Source organism: Schistocerca piceifrons, unplaced genomic scaffold, assembly GCF_021461385.2.
Source record: "Schistocerca piceifrons isolate TAMUIC-IGC-003096 unplaced genomic scaffold, iqSchPice1.1 HiC_scaffold_290, whole genome shotgun sequence".
Classification (NCBI taxonomy): domain Eukaryota; kingdom Metazoa; phylum Arthropoda; class Insecta; order Orthoptera; family Acrididae; genus Schistocerca; species Schistocerca piceifrons.
Window position 1 is genome coordinate 20,001 of NW_025728505.1, and position 10,000 is coordinate 30,000.

Below are 10,000 nucleotides of genomic sequence, written 5' to 3' on the forward strand. Positions count from 1 at the left end.
CTATGTTGTACCTTAACCTAACCTATGTTGTACCTTAACCTAACCTATGTTGTACCTTAACCTAACCTATGTTGTACCTTAACCTAACCTATGTTGTACCTTAACCTAACCTATGTTGTACCTTAACCTAACCTATGTTGTACCTTAACCTAACCTATGTTGTACCTTAACCTAACCTATGTTGTACCTTAACCTAACCTATGTTGTACCTTAACCTAACCTATGTTGTACCTTAACCTAACCCATGTTGTACCTTAACCTAACCCATGTTGTACCTTAACCTAACCCATGTTGTACCTTAACCTAACCCATGTTGTACCTTAACCTAACCCATGTTGTACCTTAACCTAACCCATGTTGTACCTTAACCTAACCCATGTTGTACCTTAACCTAACCCATGTTGTACCTTAACCTAACCCATGTTGTACCTTAACCTAACCCATGTTGTACCTTAACCTAACCCATGTTGTGCCTTAACCTAACCCATGTTGTGCCTTAACCTAACCCATGTTGTGCCTTAACCTAACCCATGTTGTGCCTTAACCTAACCCATGTTGTGCCTTAACCTAACCCATGTTGTGCCTTAACCTAACCCACGTTGTGCCTTAACCTAACCCACGTTGTGCCTTAACCTAACCCATGTTGTGCCTTAACCTAACCCATGTTGTGCCTTAACCTAACCCATGTTGTGCCTTAACCTAACCCATGTTGTGCCTTAACCTAACCCATGTTGTGCCTTAACCTAACCCATGTTGTGCCTTAACCTAACCCATGTTGTGCCTTAACCTAACCCATGTTGTGCCTTAACCTAACCCACGTTGTGCCTTAACCTAACCCACGTTGTGCCTTAACCTAACCCACGTTGTGCCTTAACCTAACCCATGTTGTGCCTTAACCTAACCCATGTTGTGCCTTAACCTAACCCATGTTGTGCCTTAACCTAACCCATGTTGTGCCTTAACCTAACCCACGTTGTGCCTTAACCTAACCCACGTTGTGCCTTAACCTAACCCACGTTGTGCCTTAACCTAACCCACGTTGTGCCTTAACCTAACCCACGTTGTGCCTTAACCTAACCCACGTTGTGCCTTAACCTAACCCACGTTGTCCCCTAAAGTAACCCACGTTGTCCCCTAACGTAACCCACGTTGTCCCCTAACGTAACCCATGTTGTCGCCTAAACCTGCTCTGTAATTGTTATACGACTCGTTCAATTAGTGTAGTGTTGCCCACCCGCAACCCTCGCAATATAGTTCGCTACTCGCACTGCCCGCTCCCCTGTGTATCGCTTCATGTTAAACACCTTGCAAGTCTTGCTGACTTTCCACATGCTCCTGCTGTACACTGTAATGTGGATGGCAGCAGGACGTACATGCCGCCCCTCCCCACGTCCCCACCTTGCCCCCCTGCCTTCGCAAGCTGGTTGGTGAGAAGTTTGCATGTTCAATGCCCTTCGCATGCGACGTACTCAGGCTACGTTGTGGTGCGGCCTGTGTCAACCGTCCGCTAATGTCGTACGCGTAAACCACAATCTGTACTGCACATTCGTCCTTATGTACCGAATGATACATCGTGGCACATGTGTGACCGTACAACGACTGCGCCCAAAAACGGCGGACCATACAGTGCAAATATTGTGCACGCAGCTACGTGTCGTCTCCCTATGAGAGCTGGATTGCAGTGTGGTACGCCATAGAGACGTGTGGGAGGAACGGACGCCGTGGATGGCGATCAGCATGAGCTGTCTGTTGATGTATTCGGACCTAGTCGTCTCTCCTCACACACCGTGATGGCATGGTGCACCGCGTTCCATATCTGCGACATGCTACAGAGGCCGGTTGACAGTCGTTCGAGCAATGGACATCGCATACGTACGGGGGCCACCTTCCACGTATTGTCTAGGCGTGCACATTTTGTTGCGTGTATGTGGGCAGACGTAGTGTGGCGTGACACCTGACACAGGCATGCAATAATCGTTGAAGTTGCAAATGGCGATGGACGCCTGCGTTTTCTGGTGAAGTTACGCAAATGAACAAATGGTAATCTGTTGTGGTGCGGTTGTTCTCGCTAGGGGTGAATCGGTGATGGCGACGATAGGTTGAGGTACGAACCGGTTGTTCCAGCGATACCCACCATGCCGACGAAACTGAACGGCATCTGGGTGTGAAGCGATACGCGGCGGTGGCTGGGTGGGACCGTCCCCGGCCGGTGAGGGGGCGCCTCCCGGCGTGCTGGCCGCGCGGTGCGTGGGCGCACGCGCTACAGCCGGCTGGTGGGGGCGGCCAGTGGCAGGCGCGCCGGCCGACGGACGCGGCAGGCGTCGCAGCTGCGCGCCGGCGCACCCTGCGCGCGGCGCCGTGCGGCCAAAGTAGGTCCTCGCGGGCCCGGTGCGAAGCGCGGTGGACATCTTCAGTGTGCTGGTCCGATTGAGGACTGTGTGCGTTGAGGATGCGCCGCCGCCCGGCGCTCGGCGCCGCGACGCCGTCTGCTGCTCGGTCGCCCCAGCGGTTCTCGCTGGTGGTTTGTATCGCAGCTGTGCGGATGTGTTGGCGCGTGCGCTGTGCTGGGAGAGTTCGCTTCGGCACCCAAGTGGGGCTTTTGTCCTTCTGTGGCGCTGGCGTTGGAGCTGCCGGTCACCGTAGGTGGCGCGTGTTGTCTCCCGCCGGCAATGCCACGACAGCACGCTCCCGGGCCTCTGTCGGCAGCGGCAAGCTCAGTTGGGAGCACGGGTGGTCGCACCGAAAGCGTCTACTCGCCTAACTCCGGGCGATTGCGCCTCTCTCGAACCCGACCAAGTACTTGGGACGGCGCTGCGCGCCGCCGGGACCTGAGAGGGTTTCGAGGTGTATTGTGCAGGGGAGCTCAGCCTCCTCCTGTTTGCAGAATGATTGAGCGGACGCTTGCGTGTTCGCGCGGGCCCCCGGGACACACTCCCGGGCGGCCGGCTGCTCAGCTCTAGTTGACGCAGCTCCCTGGTTGATCCTGCCAGTAGTCATATGCTTGTCTCAAAGATTAAGCCATGCATGTCTCAGTACAAGCCGCATTAAGGTGAAACCGCGAATGGCTCATTAAATCAGTTATGGTTCCTTAGATCGTACCCACGTTACTTGGATAACTGTGGTAATTCTAGAGCTAATACATGCAAACAGAGTCCCGACCAGAGATGGAAGGGACGCTTTTATTAGATCAAAACCAATCGGTCGGCTCGTCCGGTCCGTTTGCCTTGGTGACTCTGAATAACTTTGGGCTGATCGCACGGTCCTCGTACCGGCGACGCATCTTTCAAATGTCTGCCTTATCAACTGTCGATGGTAGGTTCTGCGCCTACCATGGTTGTAACGGGTAACGGGGAATCAGGGTTCGATTCCGGAGAGGGAGCCTGAGAAACGGCTACCACATCCAAGGAAGGCAGCAGGCGCGCAAATTACCCACTCCCGGCACGGGGAGGTAGTGACGAAAAATAACGATACGGGACTCATCCGAGGCCCCGTAATCGGAATGAGTACACTTTAAATCCTTTAACGAGTATCTATTGGAGGGCAAGTCTGGTGCCAGCAGCCGCGGTAATTCCAGCTCCAATAGCGTATATTAAAGTTGTTGCGGTTAAAAAGCTCGTAGTTGGATTTGTGTCCCACGCTGTTGGTTCACCGCCCGTCGGTGTTTAACTGGCATGTATCGTGGGACGTCCTGCCGGTGGGGCGAGCCGAAGGCGTGCGACCGCCTCGTGCGTGCTCGTGCGTCCCGAGGCGGACCCCGTTGAAATCCTACCAGGGTGCTCTTTATTGAGTGTCTCGGTGGGCCGGCACGTTTACTTTGAACAAATTAGAGTGCTTAAAGCAGGCAAGCCCGCCTGAATACTGTGTGCATGGAATAATGGAATAGGACCTCGGTTCTATTTTGTTGGTTTTCGGAACCCGAGGTAATGATTAATAGGGACAGGCGGGGGCATTCGTATTGCGACGTTAGAGGTGAAATTCTTGGATCGTCGCAAGACGAACAGAAGCGAAAGCATTTGCCAAGTATGTTTTCATTAATCAAGAACGAAAGTTAGAGGTTCGAAGGCGATCAGATACCGCCCTAGTTCTAACCATAAACGATGCCAGCCAGCGATCCGCCGCAGTTCCTCCGATGACTCGGCGGGCAGCCTCCGGGAAACCAAAGCTTTTGGGTTCCGGGGGAAGTATGGTTGCAAAGCTGAAACTTAAAGGAATTGACGGAAGGGCACCACCAGGAGTGGAGCCTGCGGCTTAATTTGACTCAACACGGGAAACCTCACCAGGCCCGGACACCGGAAGGATTGACAGATTGATAGCTCTTTCTTGATTCGGTGGGTGGTGGTGCATGGCCGTTCTTAGTTGGTGGAGCGATTTGTCTGGTTAATTCCGATAACGAACGAGACTCTAGCCTGCTAACTAGTCGCGTGACATCCTTCGTGCTGTCAGCGATTACTTTTCTTCTTAGAGGGACAGGCGGCTTCTAGCCGCACGAGATTGAGCAATAACAGGTCTGTGATGCCCTTAGATGTTCTGGGCCGCACGCGCGCTACACTGAAGGAATCAGCGTGTCTTCCTAGGCCGAAAGGTCGGGGTAACCCGCTGAACCTCCTTCGTGCTAGGGATTGGGGCTTGCAATTGTTCCCCATGAACGAGGAATTCCCAGTAAGCGCGAGTCATAAGCTCGCGTTGATTACGTCCCTGCCCTTTGTACACACCGCCCGTCGCTACTACCGATTGAATGATTTAGTGAGGTCTTCGGACTGGTACGCGGCATTGACTCTGTCGTTGCCGATGCTACCGGAAAGATGACCAAACTTGATCATTTAGAGGAAGTAAAAGTCGTAACAAGGTTTCCGTAGGTGAACCTGCGGAAGGATCATTACCGACTAGACTGCATGTCTTTCGATGTGCGTGTCGTGTCGCGCAACACGCTACCTGTACGGCTCGCCGTAGCCGTGCGCCGCGTGCGGAACCACGCGTGCCTCTCAAAACTAGCGGCAATGTTGTGTGGTACGAGCGCTGAAGCGCTGGAGCGGCTGGCCTGCGGCACCTGGCGCCTGGCGCCGGTTTTGAATGACTTTCGCCCGAGTGCCTGTCCGCTCCGGTGTGGAGCCGTACGACGCCCGTCGGCCGTGAGGCCGTTGGACACAGAACGCTGGAACAGGGGCCGCCACACGCCTCACTCCCGCCTATGCGACCGTCTCGAAAGAGACGGCGGAAACTGAGAAAAGATCACCCAGGACGGTGGATCACTCGGCTCGTGGGTCGATGAAGAACGCAGCAAATTGCGCGTCGACATGTGAACTGCAGGACACATGAACATCGACGTTTCGAACGCACATTGCGGTCCATGGATTCCGTTCCCGGGCCACGTCTGGCTGAGGGTCGGCTACGTATACTGAAGCGCGCGGCGTTTGCCCCGCTTCGCAGACCTGGGAGTGTCGCGGCCGCCTGTGGGGCCGGCCGCGTCTCCTCAAACGTGCGATGCGCGCCCGTCGCCTGGCGGTTCGCATACCGGTACTTTCTCGGTAGCGTGCACAGCCGGCTGGCGGTGTGGCGTGCGACACCTCGTACAACGACCTCAGAGCAGGCGAGACTACCCGCTGAATTTAAGCATATTACTAAGCGGAGGAAAAGAAACTAACAAGGATTCCCCCAGTAGCGGCGAGCGAACAGGGAAGAGTCCAGCACCGAACCCCGCAGGCTGCCGCCTGTCGTGGCATGTGGTGTTTGGGAGGGTCCACTACCCCGACGCCTCGCGCCGAGCCCAAGTCCAACTTGAATGAGGCCACGGCCCGTAGAGGGTGCCAGGCCCGTAGCGGCCGGTGCGAGCGTCGGCGGGACCTCTCCTTCGAGTCGGGTTGCTTGAGAGTGCAGCTCCAAGTGGGTGGTAAACTCCATCTGAGACTAAATATGACCACGAGACCGATAGCGAACAAGTACCGTGAGGGAAAGTTGCAAAGAACTTTGAAGAGAGAGTTCAAAAGTACGTGAAACCGTTCTGGGGTAAACGTGAGAAGTCCGAAAGGTCGAACGGGTGAGATTCACGCCCATCCGGCCACTGGCCTCCGCCCTCGGCAGATGGGGCCGGCCGCCCGCGCGGAGCAATCCGCGGCGGGGTCGTGTCCGGTTGCCTTTCCACTCGCCGCGGGGTGGGGCCGTTCCGGTGTGCGGTGGGCCGCACTTCTCCCCTAGTAGGACGTCGCGACCCGCTGGGTGCCGGCCTACGGCCCGGGTGCGCAGCCTGTCCTTCCGCGGGCCTCGGTTCGCGTCTGTTGGGCAGAGCCCCGGTGTCCTGGCTGGCTGCCCGGCGGTATATCTGGAGGAGTCGATTCGCCCCTTTGGGCGCTCGGGCTCCCGGCAAGCGCGCGCGGTTCTTCCCGGATGACGGACCTACCTGGCCCGGCCCCGGACCCGCGCCGCTGTTGGCTCGGGATGCTCTCGGGCGGAATAATCGCTCCCGTCAGCGGCGCTTCAGCTTTGGACAATTTCACGACCCGTCTTGAAACACGGACCAAGGAGTCTAACATGTGCGCGAGTCATTGGGCTGTACGAAACCTAAAGGCGTAATGAAAGTGAAGGTCTCGCCTTGCGCGGGCCGAGGGAGGATGGGGCTTCCCCGCCCTTCACGGGGCGGCGGCCTCCGCACTCCCGGGGCGTCTCGTCCTCATTGCGAGGTGAGGCGCACCTAGAGCGTACACGTTGGGACCCGAAAGATGGTGAACTATGCCTGGCCAGGACGAAGTCAGGGGAAACCCTGATGGAGGTCCGTAGCGATTCTGACGTGCAAATCGATCGTCGGAGCTGGGTATAGGGGCGAAAGACTAATCGAACCATCTAGTAGCTGGTTCCCTCCGAAGTTTCCCTCAGGATAGCTGGTGCTCGTACGAGTCTCATCCGGTAAAGCGAATGATTAGAGGCCTTGGGGCCGAAACGACCTCAACCTATTCTCAAACTTTAAATGGGTGAGATCTCCGGCTTGCTTGATATGCTGAAGCCGCGAGCAAACGACTCGGATCGGAGTGCCAAGTGGGCCACTTTTGGTAAGCAGAACTGGCGCTGTGGGATGAACCAAACGCCGAGTTAAGGCGCCCGAATCGACGCTCATGGGAAACCATGAAAGGCGTTGGTTGCTTAAGACAGCAGGACGGTGGCCATGGAAGTCGGAATCCGCTAAGGAGTGTGTAACAACTCACCTGCCGAAGCAACTAGCCCTGAAAATGGATGGCGCTGAAGCGTCGTGCCTATACTCGGCCGTCAGTCTGGCAGTCATGGCCGGTCCTTGCGGCCGGCCGCGAAGCCCTGACGAGTAGGAGGGTCGCGGCGGTGGGCGCAGAAGGGTCTGGGCGTGAGCCTGCCTGGAGCCGCCGTCGGTGCAGATCTTGGTGGTAGTAGCAAATACTCCAGCGAGGCCCTGGAGGGCTGACGCGGAGAAGGGTTTCGTGTGAACAGCCGTTGCACACGAGTCAGTCGATCCTAAGCCCTAGGAGAAATCCGATGTTGATGGGGGCCGTCATAGCATGATGCGCTTTGTGCTGGCCCCCGTTGGGCGAAAGGGAATCCGGTTCCTATTCCGGAACCCGGCAGCGGAACCGATACAAGTCGGGCCCCTCTTTTAGAGATGCTCGTCGGGGTAACCCAAAAGGACCCGGAGACGCCGTCGGGAGATCGGGGAAGAGTTTTCTTTTCTGCATGAGCGTTCGAGTTCCCTGGAATCCTCTAGCAGGGAGATAGGGTTTGGAACGCGAAGAGCACCGCAGTTGCGGCGGTGTCCCGATCTTCCCCTCGGACCTTGAAAATCCGGGAGAGGGCCACGTGGAGGTGTCGCGCCGGTTCGTACCCATATCCGCAGCAGGTCTCCAAGGTGAAGAGCCTCTAGTCGATAGAATAATGTAGGTAAGGGAAGTCGGCAAATTGGATCCGTAACTTCGGGATAAGGATTGGCTCTGAGGATCGGGGCGTGTCGGGCTTGGTCGGGAAGTGGGTCAGCGCTAACGTGCCGGGCCTGGGCGAGGTGAGTGCCGTAGGGGTGCCGGTAAGTGCGGGCGTTTAGCGCGGGCGTGGTCTGCTCTCGCCGTTGGTCGGCCTCGTGCTGGCCGGCGGTGCAGGATGCGCGCGCCTGCGCGGCGTTCGCGCCCCGGTGCTTCAACCTGCGTGCAGGATCCGAGCTCGGTCCCGTGCCTTGGCCTCCCACGGATCTTCCTTGCTGCGAGGCCGCGTCCGCCTTAGCGTGCTCCTCCGGGGGCGCGCGGGTGCGCGGATTCTCTTCGGCCGCCATTCAACGATCAACTCAGAACTGGCACGGACTGGGGGAATCCGACTGTCTAATTAAAACAAAGCATTGCGATGGCCCTAGCGGGTGTTGACGCAATGTGATTTCTGCCCAGTGCTCTGAATGTCAACGTGAAGAAATTCAAGCAAGCGCGGGTAAACGGCGGGAGTAACTATGACTCTCTTAAGGTGGCCAAGTGGCGGCGGTGTGGCTGCATCCGGACTTGGCTTTTCGAAGTGCGGTCTTGATGTAGTCGTGCTGCTGCTGCGAGGTGCCTTCCTTGGGTTATAGTTACAGGGAGAGTGATGCGCAATACATGGGCCTAGCCCTCTTAGCCTCTCCTCTCCTGCGGTCTTCTCCCTTCTCGTGGGCCCGCTGATTTTCGCAGAGTGGAAGACCGCACCAGGGGCTTGGGGGGGTTACCAGCCCCCCCTCGCATTATCCCTTTATAGTTGGGGGCAGCCGACAAGAAACAAGAGATGGTGGCCCTTCCGCTGAAGGTGCCACCCCAGCTACCCCAGCACCTATCCGGCCAACCGGCCGTAACGAAAATGCGATAGTTTGTGTAGCTCCCTTTGCTTGCAGTGAGTGCCACCGCACTTTTACCACGAAGAACGGTCTCGGGGTCCATCGCCGCCGCCAACACCCTGCGGCCGCCAACGCTGAGATCGTGACGGAGAGGCATCGCGCGAGGTGGACGGAGGAAGAAGTCCTGTCGCTCGCCAAGGCAGAGGCCGAACTGTTCCTTGAGAGGGACGCCCGGTTCTTCTTTGTAAATCAAGAACTTACCAGGATGTTCCCCGACCGAACGCTTGAGGCAATCAAGTGCCGACGGCGGCAAGCTGCCCACAAGCAGCTTGTCCGCCAATTCATGGAGGCACTTGAGATCGGTCGGGGTGAAGAGCCGGCGTCCCGCCGTGGAGCAGCGAGCTCGCTGCCTGACGCGGGCGAGGCCGCTGCGCCGCCCGTCGACGCAGCCGAGGACTTCGCGGCCGACACCACCGGGCCGCCGCCGGAGGGGCCGACTGACGCCGCCATCTGGGAGCATCTGGCGGGGCTACCTGCTTCCGCCCAGCGTTTCTCTGCCCTGGATCGAGTCATTGGTCTGGGGCGGGGCACGCCGCCCGATGTCATCCTGGGCATGCTCCCGGATGCCCTTGCGTCGGTCGGGTCCAGGGGGGAGAGGTCGATCACCAGGACACAGCGGCCGCGCCAATCATCCAAGCGGCCGCCTGCCGCCCCGCCGCTGCAGAAGCGCAAGCGGCGCCGCTGGGAATACGCGCGCACACAGGACGCCTTCCGTAGGTCGCGTGCACGTTGCGTGCGCGGCTTGCTGGACGGCACCCTGCTGCAGCCGCCACCCGACATCCCCGGTCTGCTGGACTTCTGGGCGGACCTCTTCACGAAGAAGCCGATCTCCACCGCCGGCTTCATCCGTGACCGCCTTCTCCCGCACTCGGAGCCTGTCGCTCCTGAGTGCCTATGGGGGCCGGTCACACGTGAGGAGGTCGCTGCTGCCTTGCCGCCCAGGGGATCGGCAGCCGGGCCGGACGGCCTGACTCCAGCGGAGCTGCGGCGCCTGCCGCATGAAGTCCTGGTGAAACTCTTGAACCTCTTCCTCCTGGCCCGCGCCCTCCCCGAGCGTCTGCTTCGCGCCCGGACGTCACTTCTCCCCAAAACGGCTGCACCAACATCCCCCGCTGACTTTCGCCCCATTACGGTCTGCTCGGT

General features: G+C 58.0%; 2 non-coding genes and 1 pseudogene across 2 annotated transcripts; all 3 read left to right on the top strand.

The window, feature by feature from the left end:
• Window positions 1-2,970: 2,970 nt before the first annotated feature.
• LOC124744392 lies at window positions 2,971-4,879 on the top strand. The gene has a single exon (XR_007010726.1). It is a non-coding gene; the product is annotated as a small subunit ribosomal RNA (ribosomal RNA).
• Window positions 4,880-5,230: 351 nt separating this feature from the next.
• LOC124744400 lies at window positions 5,231-5,385 on the top strand. Its single transcript, XR_007010729.1, has one exon. It is a non-coding gene; the product is annotated as a 5.8S ribosomal RNA (ribosomal RNA).
• Window positions 5,386-5,573: 188 nt separating this feature from the next.
• The window catches only part of LOC124744397, a 7,961-nt pseudogene continuing 3,534 nt past the window's right edge, over window positions 5,574-10,000 (top strand).